Source organism: Scyliorhinus torazame, chromosome 21, assembly GCF_047496885.1.
Source record: "Scyliorhinus torazame isolate Kashiwa2021f chromosome 21, sScyTor2.1, whole genome shotgun sequence".
Taxonomy (NCBI): Eukaryota; Metazoa; Chordata; class Chondrichthyes; order Carcharhiniformes; family Scyliorhinidae; genus Scyliorhinus; species Scyliorhinus torazame.
In genome coordinates, this window is record NC_092727.1 from 133,926,353 (window position 1) to 133,938,612 (window position 12,260).

A 12,260-nucleotide genomic window follows, 5' to 3' on the forward strand; every position below is an offset into this window, starting at 1 on the left:
GATGCACTTTGGGGTTCTCTAAACCCTAGCCCATAACACGAGTTAAAAGCTGAAGACTCAGTCCCAATCCCTGGCCAACACCATTTGCCACATACCATGAAACAGAATATCTTTCCCAGAACGCCTATTCTTGGCTCTTACCTATTTCACAGGCTCCTTTCATTCTGTTTTTACGATCCCCATAGAGACTGATAACTTTTTAAAACATTAATGGGATCCCCACAGAATCAATGGAAAGAAACCAGCTGGACAAGAATTCACGTTTTGTATTTTATTGCAGCAAACCAACTAAAATCAACATTTTTCAAATGTTACTTAACAGGTGAAGGATTTTTAAAGTAAAAAGCTCCCTCTAAATAGCTGATACCACAAAGATACAACTTCACCACCAACAAGGCACATATCTAAAGCTCTTTCATGGGATGTGTGCAATGTTGGCAAGACCAGCATTTGTTGTCCATCTCTAATTTCCTTTGAGCAGGTGGCAGTGAGGTGGTGAGTTGCCTTCTTGAAGCCCTGGAAGCCATATAATGTAGGAATCCCCACTGTGCTGTTAGCAAGGGAGTTCGAGGTTTTGACCCAATGACAGTAAAGGAATGGCGATATTTTTTCAATTCGGGATGGTGCATCACTTAGGGTTAACTTGTAGGTGGTGGTATTCCCATGTTCTAGGTGGTGGAGTTCACAGGTTTGGAAGGTGCTGTTGAAATAGGCTTGATAAGTTTCTGCAGTACATATTGTAGATGGTGCACATGGCTGCCACGGTACGTAAGTGGTGGAGTAAGTGAATCTTGAAGGTAATGGATGCGGTGCCCATCAAGTGGGTTTATTTGTCCTGAATGGTGTTGAGTTTGTTGAGTGCTGTTGGAGCTGCACTCACCCAGGCAAGTAGAGACTATTCCTTCAGACTCCTGGCTTATGCCTTGCAGACACCCAAGGGATAGAGAGCAGAGTAGTGGTGAAATCTTGTTTTTCCGACTGAAGGAAAATACTCAACTGTGTTCCCCAGGGTTTGATATTGGGGCCACTGCTGTTTTTGATATACATCATTGAGGTGTGTTGGGAGTAGTGTGCTGTCTGTCTCGAGTTACACTACTCCATGTTTTACAGTATATATTTAAATGATTTTTCCAGCTAGCTATACTGCCAAATATGTTTTATTCATTAATCTCAGAGTAAAGACTCAATGTCCAAGTTTTATTAATAAACATCAAAATTATTCATTTATCATAAATCCAGACTTGTCCAGCAGAAAACCAAAGCTTATTAACATACAGTATGAAAAGCAAAAGTACAAAATTACTCTTTCTAAATACCCTAAACACACACACAGACACCAAAAACAAAAAGAGGAGTTCTGCCAAATGGTTCAAGGAAAAGGATAATTGGTGGAATCTCTGAAATGGCTTCCGGATTATCTGTATAGTTTCTGAGCCCCGGTTGAGGACTCTTGCACTACTTTTCAGATGGACTTTGAGGAAAACATGCAGTCAGTCAATGTCTGAATGTAGAGTAACTTCAGAGCACCTTCCATTCACATTGTGTTTTGGTACTGGGTCTGCAGATTCAGGAGCTGGTTTGTTCTTTGCCCAAGCAGTTGATCTTTTTCCCCCAAGGCAAAAGCAACCAACCAGCAGTTTATCAAAGCATGGTCTTTTCTCAAAGCCATTCACTACCCGGTGACTCTCTTGGGAACAGTCGCCGGCTTCTTTAAAACGGCATCATTACCTCTTCTTGCAAAATGCTGTATTTTCCCAGAACAGCAGCTACCAAAGTTCTTACATTAACCTTTTAAGGGGCAGTGTGTTTTAAAACACTAGTTCTTCCAGAATGTTCTTAGTCCTTGAAGATGAACCATGTTCTGTTATTAAAGTATTTTTGATAAGTGGACTTGGGTATATAGGGCATAATTTCAAAGTTTGCAGATGACACAAAACTTGGAATTGTAATAAACAATGATAGTAACAGATTTCAGGGAGACAGATAGGTGAAATGGGAGGGTTCATGATAGTTACACCTGAATGTGGATAAGAGTCAAGTGATGCATTTTGGTAGGAAAATGAGGAGGGGCAAATAGAAATTAAATGGTACAATTTTTAAGCAGGTGCAGGAAAAGAGACACCTGGGGTGTATGTACACAAATCCTTGAAGTTAACAGCTGAGAAGACTGTTAAAAAAGCATATCCTTGGATTTAGAAAAAAAGACATAGTGTATGAAAGCAAAGAAGTTACATTGAGCCCTAACCTGTTGTAAACCTTCATAAACCTTTATAACCTCTTCTAAAGGTGGAGATGGTGACATTGCAGTAATATCATCGGACCGGTAATCCAGGGCACCAGGTTAATGCTATGGTTTGAATTCCATCATGTCAGCTGATAGAATTTGAATTCAAATCATAAAATCTGCTATTGAAAGCTAGTCTCAGTAATGGCAACCGTGTAATTAGCAACAGTTGTCTCAAAAACCCATCGGAGTGACTCACCTGAGGAAGGAGCAGCGCTCCGAAAGCTAGTGATTCCAAACAAACCTATTGGACTTTAACCTGTTGTAAGACTTCTTACTGTTTCAAAAGAGTGTTAGAAGAAATGTACAGGGCTACGGGGAGTAGGATTCATTGAATAGCTCTTCAAAAAATACAATACACTGCCAAATGTCTTCTTTCTGTGCTGGATCATTCTAGAATCCTGTAACTCTACAACTTGCCAGTTACAAATCCAAACTGACTCCTTCTACTCAGTTCAATGTGTCCAAGCACTCAGTAACTTTACCCCTAGTGATAGATTGTACTCATTTCTCCACAACTGACAGACAGCTCTGTAGTTTACTGAGTTTGTTCTCTTCCACTTATCCTAACTAATGGAATGCCATGACTAATTTCCAATCTAACAGCATCATTTCCAAATCGAGGAGATTTTGGAAGATTCCGATTAAAACAAATGCAATTTTCTCACCAACTATTTTTAATTCAGAGTTAAAGTTTCATTTTGACGATCTTTCAAAGGTCGCAAACTGGAAATGTTAACCCTGTTTCTCTCTCCTCAGATGCTGCCAGACCTGCTGGGTTGGCCGGCATGTTCTGTTTTTATTTCAGATTCCCAGCTTCTGCAGTATTTTGCTTTTGTTTTCTTTTGATATAGATTGGCTCCTGGGATCAAAGGGTTGACCTATAATGAGAGCCTGAGTAAGTTGAACCCATGCAGTCTTGAGTTCAATAGAATGTGAGGAGATTTCATTGAAATATAAAATATTCTGAAGTGCTTGGCAGGATTGAAGAATCCAGAACAGATGCAGCGTCAGTACAAGGGGCTGATAGAATCATAGAATTTACAGTGCAGGAGGAGGCCATTTGGCCCATCGAGTCGGCACCGGCCCTTGGAAGAGCACCCCACTTTAGCCCACACTTCCACACTATTCCCGTAACCCAGTAACCCCACCTAGCCTTTTTAAACATTAAGGGCAATTTAGCATGGCCAATCGACGTAACCTGCACATCTTTGGACTGTGGGAGGAAACCGGAGCACCCGGAGAAAACCCACGCAGACACGGGAGGACGTGCAGACTCCGCACAGACAGTGACCCAAGCCGGAATCGAACCTGGGACCCTGGAGCTGTGAAGCAACTGTGCTAACCACTGTGCTACCGTTCTGATCATTTAGGACGGAGATGAGGATAAATTCCTTCATTCAAAGAGTGAATAAGAGATTTTTAGTCTCTCAGGGAATCATAGAATATGGGAACAGGCGGGAAACTAGAATTGAAGCTGAAAATCAGCCATGATGGTGTTGAATGATGGAGCAGGCTCGATGGGCCAAATGGTCTGATGCCCTTAATGCTCTGGAATGGAAGCTCTCAGGTCCTGGAGATTTGTCTATCTTAAGGTTCACTATTTCCACCTTAACCATTTTAAAATTTACATTAAATCTAATAAATTCCTCCCCTTGATTTATTAAGAATTTTTCAGTGAAGCTTTGTTTTTTTCCCTTTCCTCACTTAGGGCCACAGAGAGCAATCAATCTGATTCCCAGTCTCACAAACTAGCCTGAAACATCTAATATCAACTATCAAATTGCATTGCTAGGCTCCTTGATACAAAATTAAAGGTGGGCAGCATCCATCAACGATATCTTATTTTAGATCAGATTGTCAGGATGGTAAAGAGCCAGTGAGACTTTGCAGTTTCAGCATTGTGTTATAGTGAGTTGAGATTATTATTTGCAATGTTGTTTTTAAAAGCTGCATAAGTTCTCAAAAAGCCCCCAAATAAATCACAATCCTGGCATTTATAGGAACGCTCAGAGGTCACAGTGATGTGTCTGAGATGTTTTCTTTAAAGTTATCTTTAAATGTTTTATAGACATCTAAAAAATTGTTTGTTGGAAGCAGATGTTACGGCATGCCAGTTACAAATCTGCATGGTCCCTGCATCGCCCCTGGCACACATTTGGCACAGAGGTTTTGTGTGGTGTTAATGTCCTCTGTGTCCAGCCTTTAATTGTAGTAAATGCAGCCAGGAATCTGGCCGGGGAGTACAGCCTCTGCCAATTCTCCATTGCCTGGTTACTGTAGCATCCAAATTATCATTGTATGTGGCAACATGATTTATTTTAGTATGTGATGTCAGTGAGAGTGAGCACTGCTGCATTGAGCATCAAAAGTCTGATTCACTTTATAACCGATAATGTATGATTGGATATTAAGTGGCTATTGGATGCTGGGAGCCTGATTCCAGCAGTCAGGGAACTATACACTGGTCAGTACAGCAAAGTGAATGATTTAGGAAATGACCCCACTAAATAATGCAACAATTCTAGTTGCTGTGTGGACCTGTGGATGTTTAAATTGCCATGTCAAAGATACAGACCAATGTATGTTAGCCTCGGCATTTCAATGATAATGACATCACAGACACAGGCCATTAATCCTATCTAGTCTAAATCACCCTGTCCCTTCTCGCTCTATCCCTGAGCAAATTGCACCTTGTACCTGTTTATGCTGTGCATTTCAAAACATGTAGCACTTTCTCCCACAAGTTTATTTTAAACAAGATATGTATGTATGTGTGTGTGTGTGTGTGTGGAGGGGGGGGGGGGGGGGGCGGCAGGGGAGGTGGCAGTGACTGAGAATAAAAACCCAAGATAAACAATTCAGAGTTCCAGAGAGAAGGGGCTGGCAATCTTTCATTGAACAATATCAATCCTTGGCATCTGTGACTGGAATTCTAGATCAGGTAAATCAGGAGAGGACGGTGGGTTTGGGCTCAGCCAATTCACCCTCCTGGTGGGCTGGAGCCACTGCTTCCTTTCCAGGTAGCCAGCATCCCTGGACGGCTCAGTCCCTGGAGGGTTCAGTCAGTGGAGGGTTCAGTCGGTGGAGGGTTCAGTCGGTGGAGGGGTCAGTCGCTGGAGGGCTGAGTGTGTGGTGTGTTCAACTTGTGGGCCTTGAATGTGTGGAGGGTTGAGTGTTGGAGGCTTGAGTGTGAGGGGATTGAGTTTTGGAGGCTTGAGTGTGAGGAGGGTTGACTGTTGGAGGGTTGAGTGTTGGAGGCTTGAGTGTGAGGAGGGTTGACTGTTGGAGGGTTGAGTGTGAGGAGGGTTGACTGTTGGAGGGTTGAGTGTGAGGAGGATTGAGTGTTGGTGGGTTGGGTGTTGGAGGCTTGAGTGTGAGGAGGGTTGACTGTTGGAGGCTTGAGTGTGAGGAGGGTTGACTGTTGGAGGGTTGAGTGTGAGGAGGGTTGAGTGTTGGAGGGTTGAGTGTGTGGAGGGTTGAGTGTTGTAGGGTTGAGTGTGTGGAGGGTTGACTGTTGGAGGGTTGAGTGTGTGGAGGGTTGAGTGTTGTGGGGTTGAGTGTGAGGAGGGTTGAGTGTTGGAGGGACACTGGTTCCCTCGCTTTTGAAAGGACAGCAGGGGCTGGTTTAGCACACTGGGCTAAATAGCTGGCTTTGAAAGCAGACCGAGGCAGGCCAGCAATTCCCGTACCAGCCTCCCCGAACAGGCGCCGGAATGTGGCGACTAGGGGCCTTTCACAGTCACTTCATTGAAGCCTACTTGTGACAATAAGTGATTTTCATTTCATTTCAACTCATCTCAGATAAATGGAAGGGAGAAATTTCCGCTGCGGGGTTCAGTGTAAATTCAGGAGAGTGTCAGGGTAAATTCAGTGTAAATTCAGGTGCGTTTCGGGGTAAATTCAGGAGAGTTTCAGGGTAAATTCAGTGTAAATTCAGGGGCGTTTCAGGGTAAATTCAGGAGAGTTTCAGGGTAAATTCAGGGGAGTTTCAGGGTAAATTCAGGGGAAATACAATTCAGTTTGAAGTAAACAGTTACTGGGAATAAAGACAATCACATCTCCTTTGTGCAATTAAGTGGTGCGGTTTTATTTGATTTTAATTGATTTTGAAAAAGAAATGAAGAATATTGTTGAAGAGACAGTTCGCCGGCATCTGAACTAAAGTCCATCAGAAAGATTCGAGTGGCGAGTGAACTGGCGAAACCATTAATGCTGCAAATGGAAAACCCGCTTCACACAAATGCCCAACTTCATTTCTGATTGTTGTCCTTTGTTGAATCGATTTAGCACAACTTATTTTCCGCTTCCTGTAAGGCTGTCACTCTCTCGCCGCTCTCACTTTCTCTCACTCTCTCGCCTCTCTCACCCTCTCGCCGCTCTCACTTTCTCTCACTCTCTCGCCCCTCTCACTTTCTCTCACTCTCTCGCCCCTCTCACTTTCTCTCACTCTCCCGCCCCTCTCACTTTCTCTCTCTCGCCCTCGAGCATTCTCTCCACCCCCCCCCCCCCCCCACACCCCCCTCTCTTACTCTTTCTGTTTCTGCCTCTCTTGCGGACTCCTTTTCCCTCTCGCATTTTCATTCACACTGTCCCTCATTGTATTTCTCCTTTTTCTGTCTCACTGATATTTATTGTGTTGTTTTCTGTCTGCCTTTCCTTCCAAAACGACGAGCACTCTGCTCCGTCACTCGAACAGCTCTCTGCCTCTCTGTCTCTCTCTCTGTCTCTCTGTCTGTCTCTCTCTCTGTCTCTCTGTCTCTCTCTCTGTCTCTCTGTCTCTTTCTCTCTCTGTCTCTCTGTCTCTCTCTCTGTCTGTCTCTCTGTCTTTCTCTCTGTCTCTCTCTGTCTCTCTGTCTCGCTCTCTGTCTCTCTGTCTCTCTATCTCTCTGTCTCTCTGTCTCTCTCTCTGTCTCTCTGTCTCTCTCTCTGTCTCTCTGTCTCTCTGTCTCTCTCTCTGTCTCTCTCTCTCTCTGTCTCTCTCTCTGTCTCTCTGTCTCTCTCTCTGTCTCTCTCTCTGTCTCTCTGTCTCTCTCTCTGTCTCTCTCTCTGTCTCTCTCTCTCTCTGTCTCTCTCTCTGTTCTGAGTCTGGACTGACCCACGTCAGCGGTTTGTCAAATCATTCATCATGAATCCAGCTGCAAGTTGGAATGAAGCCGAGGAGTTAGTGACTGGTTGCTCACCTTTCACACAAACACCTGCTAAAGGACAGTGCGACCTTCACACATGGCGAGTGATGGAGCAGATACTGTCTGTCACAGCCTGCACCAAACTCAGTCCTGCATTGCGAAATATCAGCCACCTCAATCCAGTGTCCAATCACCAGTCATCCAGCAAATCACAATAGGTACCCAGGGAAACAGATTCGGCGTCAAATCTACTCCATGGCAGCTCTGTGCTGGGTGTGGGTTCCGGGTCTTGGCGGTCCTCCTCTTGGCGATGACCTGTCTGCTGCAATGGGCAGAGAGCTGGCTGACCTCTGGTAGTGTGGGAGAGGGAGGAAGCGAGATAGGCAGAAAGTGACAGAGTTAACCATAGAATCACAGGGTGCAGAGCAAAAGATGGATTTCGGAGGAAGATAGATTCAGACGGAAGCTAATTATTGTCAGTTTACAGCCTAAAGGAAATAAAGAACTTTACAATTTTCAAACTGAAAACTAAATAAAATGTTATTGAAATGTATGCTTGTTTTGGGAACGGTGCTGTCGTTTCTCGGAGCTGCTGTCAGCTATTAGCTGGATGTATTTTTACTTCAATTCACACAAGAGCAATATTTGTGAAATTGCAGATTTTAAAAAATGACAATTAAATATTCAACTTCCTTCATCTTTTTGACTTTCATTTTCTGAAAGAACATGATTGAGAACGCGGTTTAAACCGGCCAGAAACATCCAGCAGAGAGTTCAGCGCCCTTAGCTCCCCACACTCTCCGTGTAACCGTGTCGGAAGCTTCAATCACACACCGGACATCAATTACACACTGTGCACTATTCACACTACTGTGCACTATTCACACTACTGTGCACTATTCACACTACTGGACATAAAAACAACCAGAAACTGATACAGACATAAAACCCGCCACGGCGATGGGACTGACAATGAGTAAGATTGACAGAGAGACTTATTCAATGGAAAGGTTTGAGAAGTTTTGAAAAGAAGCGAAGGGGCGATTTGAAGCTCTGGGAAGCAAGGGAAGTGGAGAGCGGGGGGAGGTGAATAAGTCGGGGGGGAAGAGGTGTCCTGGGAGACGCTGGAGATGGTGAAAGAGACAGGATTGCAGCGCCGAGCAATACTCCGGCTGTGTACCAAAGAACAACTATTTGAAGATAAAATCTCAAACTTGCTGAATTGGGGAAGTGGAGGTGGCGAGGGAGTGCGGAACCAGCCAGCCCGGGAAATGGGCATCAGGACATTTGGTCATTTCTCTCGGCTGAGCACAGCAAGGGCAGTATTGTTGCAGCAGGAGGTTGTAAAGGTTTCAGCCTGCAGGGACTGAGAGGGACAGAGGTGGGCAAGGCTGTGGGGTTCTTATAGCGCAGCCGTTAGTCAGGCAGGATCCTGGAAGTGAGAGCTGCGAGGGAGGGTGAGGTCGGAGTGGGGTTTGTGCCGGCTGGTGAGATTGTCCCTTCCTAACACTAACATTGTGCTGCAGGAGCCGGGATGTATTATTGTAAACTGGACACAACAGTGAGGTGGCGGAACGATAGAGCTGGCATCAAGATCCAAGCTCAGATATCTGAGTGAAGCCGAGGGCTGGTTTGCAAATCAGGAAGAAAAGGTGTCAAGTTAGAGCTTGTGGCGCTGTCCATACTTCATCGATACTGATCAGCGTTATAACCACACATATCGATACTTCATCGATACTGATCAGCGTTATAACCACAAATATCGATACTTCATCGATACTGATCAGCGTTATAACCACACATATCGATACTGCATCAATGTAGATCAGCGTTATAACCACACATATCGATACTTCACCGATACTGATCAGCGTTATAACCACACATATCGATACTACATCGATACTGATCAGCTTTATAACCACACATATCGATACTACATCGATACTGATCAGCGTTATAACCACACATATCTATACTGCATCGATACTGATCATCGTTAGAACCACACATATCGATACTGCATCAATGTAGATCAGCGTTATAACCACGCACGTATCGATACTGCGTCAATGTAGATCAGCGTTATAACCACGCACGTATCGATACTGCGTCAATACAGATCAGCGTTATAACCACGCACATATCGATACTGCATCAATGTAGATCAGCATTATAACCACACTCATTTCGATACTGCATCGATACCGATCAGCTATAACCACGCATATATCGATACTGCATCAATGTAGATCAGCGTTATAACCACACTCATATCGATGCTGCATCGATACAGATCAGTGTCATAACCACACACGTATCGATACTGCATCGATACAGATCAGCGTTATAACCACACACATATCGATACTGCATCAATGTAGATCAGCCTTATAACCACACTCATATCGATACTGCATCGACACAGATCAGTTATAACCACACTCATATCGATACTGCATCAATGTAGATCAGCGTTATAACCACACTCATATCGATACTGCATCGACACAGATCAGTTATAACCACACTCATATCGATACTGCATCGATACAGATCAGCGTTATAACCACACTCATATCGATACTGCAAGGATAGTTATCAGTGTTATAACCACGCACATGTCGATATTGCATCGATACAGATCAGTTGTAACCACACTCATATCGATACTGCAAGGATAGTTATCAGTGTTATAACCACGCACATATCGATATTGCATCGATACAGATCAGTTGTAACCACACTCATATCGATACTGCATCGATAGATCAGTGTTATAACCACACTCATATCGATACTGCAAGGATAGTTATCAGTGTTCTCACCACACACATATCGATATTGCATCGATACCGATCAGTGTCATAACCACACTCATATCGATACTGCATCGATAGATCAGTGTTATAACCGCACACATATCGATACTGCATCAATGCAGGTCGATATTATTTCCATATGCAGGTTGAAATTACACCTATATACAGATTTATATTATAGGGATTCGATGAAGTCGATATTATATTAATGTAGGGAAGGGTGATTGTGTGTGATCCCCGCGCAGGGTCAGGACTGTTTCACATTGTGTTCGTCCCCAATGAAAATTGAACAAATGTAAACAGGATTTTAAACACCCCGTTTTATATAAAACTAGGTAAATTATTTTGAGAAATGCAGACACCGTCACTATTCAAACCCACTATTTAAATAAACAAGGACAAATAAACAAAAAAATTGGTCTGTTAGGTTTCCAGATTTTTCTGCAAAATAGAGGGAACGAAATATTTAGTTGAAAATTGGTTTGACTGTGTTTTTCCCAGAAGCAGAATCCGGAGCTTTTCAAACTCTCCCTGTCCGTCCCAAGGGTGATTCAATGTTGGTGAATCCGGTTCTGACAATTCATTCACTGACAGCCAATGTTACCGGTCCGTGTGTTCCAATCACTTCCTGGTTGGGAATCAGTTCCAATCCTGCGGCTGGTGAGAATCCCGGGGTTATTTCCAGGGAATGTCGCTGGAGGATTCGGGATGGTGGAGCCACTCCGGGATCTGCTGTTTGCCTCTCTGCAACTGAGCGCGAATTCCGCCTTAAAAATAGCTTCAAAAAATCAATAAAATCAGAAAGACAAATATTCGGGAGCAGAAACGGCAAAACTGTGGGAATGTCAGGAATGTGAAATAGCAGCAAAGAGAAAGCGAGAGATTTGATTTCAGGTTTTATTATTTGAAGGAAGCACAGTGATACACTCCGATCTTCAAAATTGTCAGAATTCATTGCAAGAAATTTCAAAATGAAGAAAATGGCAAACATTGAGCAGAGAAAGCACAGACCCCCAACTTCACATCTCTCCAATTCAGGCTAGAAAGCAGGAGCGCGTTTTAATATCGGGTTATTAACGAACCTTTGCAACAATTTAGAGATGGGAGATAAAGAGGTTTCTTCATAGAAATCAAACGTAAAAAATAATTATCGTAAACATGAATTGTACAAAATGTATCATCTCCCTTTCAATTAAATTAAAAGTGATTGCAGAGGGCAGGTCGGCACGGTTTATTGAACTGGTTTGAGTCTGGATTGCGATTTTGCTTTCTCTGAAGTGTGGGTAAGGGTTGCCTCACTCTGTCCAAACACCTTCAGAAAAACACCTCTCCTGGCTATTTCTAGCAGAGTGGACAATGGCTTTGAAGCAATGGCGGAGAGACATGTTCATCAAACATTTCGCTTGGAGCTGCCTCGCAGACCTCAGATTGCACCCTGCTCTACAGATTCCCTCCCAGTAAATCATACTGATTCTAGAAAACGTCACAGGTATTCACACACAGCCAGCTTCTAACCAACAAATAACAACTGCCTCCTTTTAAAATGAGAAGCAGTTATGCAGCCATGCAAAAAACACGAAATACAATTCCACTAAACATAGTCTGTGCAAAATTTAGCTGTAAACATATTTAAGTGCATAATCCTGTAATATGTATACACATTAAATAATATATACAGTTAAAGAATAAACCTGCCTCGATGCAATAGCCATTTACAATACTTTTTACATTGATCAGAATGGCGCCATCATTAATCCAACATCGATCTCAGTGACTCGGAGTGGGAGTCAGAGCAATGATTTCACTGTGTCAGGCCGGAGGGAGGGGGTCCGGAGTGGGCCTGTGCTGAGCGCTGTCCATTCTGCACCCCCCCCCCCCCCCACCCCAATCCGGGGTCTGCTGCCAATTCTGCACCCCCCCCCCCAATCCGTTGTCTCTGCCCATTCTGCACCCCCCCCCAATCCGTTGTCTCTGCCCATTCTGCACCCCCCCCCCCCCAATCCGTTGTCTCTGCCCATTCTGCAC